General features: G+C 43.4%; 1 non-coding gene across 1 annotated transcript; it reads left to right on the forward strand.

Annotated features, from left to right (window-relative positions):
- Positions 1-2,398: 2,398 nt before the first annotated feature.
- On the forward strand, positions 2,399-2,523 carry LOC129472772 (small Cajal body-specific RNA 11). The gene has a single exon (XR_008654054.1). It is a non-coding gene; the product is annotated as a small Cajal body-specific RNA 11 (non-coding RNA).
- Positions 2,524-3,865: the final 1,342 nt, after the last annotated feature.

Here is a 3,865-nt window from a genome sequence, read left to right on the forward strand (position 1 = left end):
CAGGGCATAAGAAAATAAGGAAAAAAAGGAAATCACATCTCAACGGTTTGCTTATTTCTTCCACTATTCAAGGAAAAGAGACCCTAGATCTGGGAGATACCATGTGCCTGTCATCAAAGTAGTATTCTCTGTTGTGGAGCAAAGTCATCAGACTTCTGCACCCCTTACCTAGATTAATACCTTACAACTGGATCCATGCATCGAAATTATCTGGGGTATCTATGAAGAAAATAGGGAGACCCCACTGTTCCATCCACCATCCAAACACTGACATAGAAATCAACATTTTAAGAGAAAAGCTATGGGCCACCTGGCATTCAATAGAATGCAAAAGGAAAATAAAGGACGTTAAATCGGAAGTGGCACAGTGAACCAGAATGGATACTAGATGGTTGGTTAACAGAGTAGCCAGTGGTTGTCTTTCCGGTTATTAATTCATTAATCCAAAGTGACTGGGCTATATTAGTTTCCTGTGGCTGCTGTAACAAATTATCCCAACCCTGACAACAGAAGTTTATTCTGTCACAACTCTAGAGGCTAGAAGTCCAAAATCAGTATCACTAGGCCAAAATTAAGGTGGCAGCAGGGCCAGGCTCCCTCTGGAGTCTCCAGCAGAAAATTGCTCCTTCCCTTTTCCAGCTTCTGGTGGCTGCCAGCATGCCTTGGCTTGTGACTGCATCACTCTATCTTCAAAGCCAGTATCTTCAAATCTCTGTCTCCATCTTAATATCATCTTCTCCTCTGTATGTGGTGAAATTCCCTCTGCCTCCCTCTCATAATGATACATGTGATTTAGGACCCACCCGGATAATCTGGCCATCTCAAGATCCTTCACTTAATCACATCTGCAAGACTACACATGAGGTAGCATTTGCAGATTCTGGACGTTAGGGATATGGACTTAGGTACGGGGCCATTATTTAGCCTACCACACTGGGTGTCTCCTCAGTGTTTCTGAGGTCCTCACACCCTTAGTCAGCCATCGTGTGGTTTTTATCTGTGTATTTCTTGAACATATGTCTATTTTTCAACCTGTGCTATTTCTCAGGGTAAATAATTAAATATAATTTGTTTAATCCAAAAAAGATCAGAGCCATCAAGAATACAATAATTTAATGAGCACTTATTATCCATGTGATATGTTAAATATCACTTTTTTGCCGCTTTGAAAGGTAAAATGTATTGTTTGGCCTACCACGCTGGGTGTCTCCTCAGTGTTTCTGAGGTCCCCCCACCCTTAATCAGCCATCATGTGGTTTTTATCTGTGTATTTCTTGAACATATGTCTATTTTTCAACCTGTGCTATTTCTCAGGGTAAATAATTATATATAATTTATGTAATCCATAAAAGATGAGAGCCATCAAGAATGCAATTTAATGAGCACTTATTATCCATGTGATATGTTAAATATCACTCTTTTGCCCCTTTGAAAAGGTGAAATGTATTGCGGGCTGTTTCTGTATGGAGATTGAAGTATAAAAATATACTCTTTGTCCAAGTCGACAACATTAATGAAACTCCACTCTACCCCAGTACACCTGGTACCGGTTCTGGCCGGTTATGTACCTTGCTGCGGCAGTACCGTGATGGAAGACATGATCATCATTCACCACAACATCCCACTACCCAGAAGAGTGTCTGGCACACGATAAATGCTAAATAGATATTTTTAATTGGAAAAAAGTCTTCTCCATGGACCTCTCAATGTGGATGTATTACAACACATCTATGTTGTAGACCGCACCTTGTGCATGTAAATGACAGTATATTGTTCATATTATTATAATAGGAACCACAGCACTCCTGCCCTGCATAGCAGCTGGAATGCCTGTAGCGCTTCCAAAAAGATTGCAGATCTTACAGCTGAGATCCAAGAGTTTACAGTACATTGCCGATGAGAATGTAAGTGGACTTCAAATTCCCTGAATGATAACAATACTTATTCTCTGCTGGGCTCTGTTCTAGGTATTTTACACGCACTCTCTCACTCATCCTCATAACCTGTGTGATAAGCACTATCCTCATTTGCGGCTGAGGATACTGAAGCTAGGAAGGGTTCAAGGACCTGCCTTGGCCGGGCACAGTGGCTCATGCCCATAATCCTGGCACTTTGGGGGGCCGAGGTGGGTGGATCACTTGAGGTCACGAGTTGGAGACTAGCCTGGCCAACATGGTGAAACCCCGTCTCTACTAAAAATACAAAAAAATTAGCCAGGAGTGGTGGTGCACACCTGTAATCCCAGCTACTCGGGAGGCTGAGATAGGAGAAGTGCTGGAACCTGGGAGGTGGAGGTTGCAGTGAGCTGAGATCGTGCCGTTGCACTCCAGCCTGGGAGACAGAACGAGGCTTTGTCTCAAAAAAAAAAAAAAAAAAAAAAAAAAAAAAAAAAAAAAACTTGCCTCGTTAGTAATACAACCAAGCTAATAGGGTAGTTTGGCAGGACACACAGCCACTTCCCTCTCAGCTTAGGAAGGCCGTCATGAGAACAGGACTAGCTCTGCAAGGCAAGAGAAGGACAATTTAAGATGGAAAAAAAATAATAGAATCGGGTTTTGAACCTAGACCATTTAGCTCTCTAGTAAGCAACCTCCCCACCCCCAGAGCATGCATGCACACAGACATGCACACAGACATGCACACACACAAGCCTGAGAGCTAGACCAGGAACTGTTACACACAACCATGCTACTACATGCGCCTAACTTTAGTCATTCCTCCACCAACATACTCAGGGTAGGGGCTGGGAAGGATTTTTTTTTACATTTTTTTTTATTCATTGCCAGAATTATTAGAAAACATTGGATGCATAAAGCCACCATTCTAAATCCTGTCCCTGGACTGTCAGGCAAGAACAGCTATTAAAAGATCATAGGCATGGGCAGAGGAAGAGAATCCAGTGCAGCTGAATCAAATGAACTCACCTTTTGTTCAGATAACACATCGCTTACCTTTAACAACAACAAAAAAAGAGACCCTTTTCTTGTGACTGCAAATCATGTTCCATGAGATCCAGCGTCTCTTCTCTGTTACATCACCTCACTCTCCCCACCCGCCATCCCTCTGCCACGTCATTTACCTGAGCAAGGAATGGCATCCAAGCAAGCACGCCAGCAACTAAAAGATCTGAAGCTTACACTCTTCACGCCTGAAGTCCAGACATAGCAACTCTGGGGACTAAAGATACATCTTACCGCGTCATAGGCACTTTTGGCTGCGTAGTTTCTGTGAGAAAAACCCTGCAGCCTCAAAATGTATAGGCAGATCTTGGCAGTGGTGAAATGTAGTTATGTGAGAAAGGGAAAGGGGGTGACCTTTACTGAGCCCCAAGTCTGAGCCGGCACTTTATACTACGTTGTCTTTTCATCATCTTGACAGCAACAACAGCTGCTAATTTTGCAGATGAAGAAACTGAAGCTCAGATTGTTGAGAGACATAGCTGGCCAGAATGAGAAGCAGGATTCAAGGACTTGTCTGATGTCAAAGTCCATGATGAATCGCTGTTCATTCTGCTTCAGGTCATCAAGATGCTCTTAGGAACTAGGGGCAAAGACGCCACCCCTGTCCTCCAAGAACTTAGGATCCAGTGGAGGAGACAGACTTGCAAAGCATGCTAGTCCTAGCGTGAAACCAGAATCGCATTCCTGTGCTTCCAGCATGCTCCGTGATGGCTCGCTCCCCACACCTTTTTCCTTTTCAGTATTACTCTTCAGAAAAAAAAAAAAAAAAAAAAAAAAAAAGGCCGGGCACGGTGGCTCACGCCTGTAATCCCAGCACTTTGGGAGGCCGAGGTAGGCAGATCATGAGGTCAGGAGATGGAGATCATCCTGGCTAACACGGTGAAACCTCGTCTCTACTAAAAATA

The sequence above is a fragment of the Symphalangus syndactylus genome, chromosome 22 (assembly GCF_028878055.3).
Source record: "Symphalangus syndactylus isolate Jambi chromosome 22, NHGRI_mSymSyn1-v2.1_pri, whole genome shotgun sequence".
Classification (NCBI taxonomy): Eukaryota; Metazoa; Chordata; class Mammalia; order Primates; family Hylobatidae; genus Symphalangus; species Symphalangus syndactylus.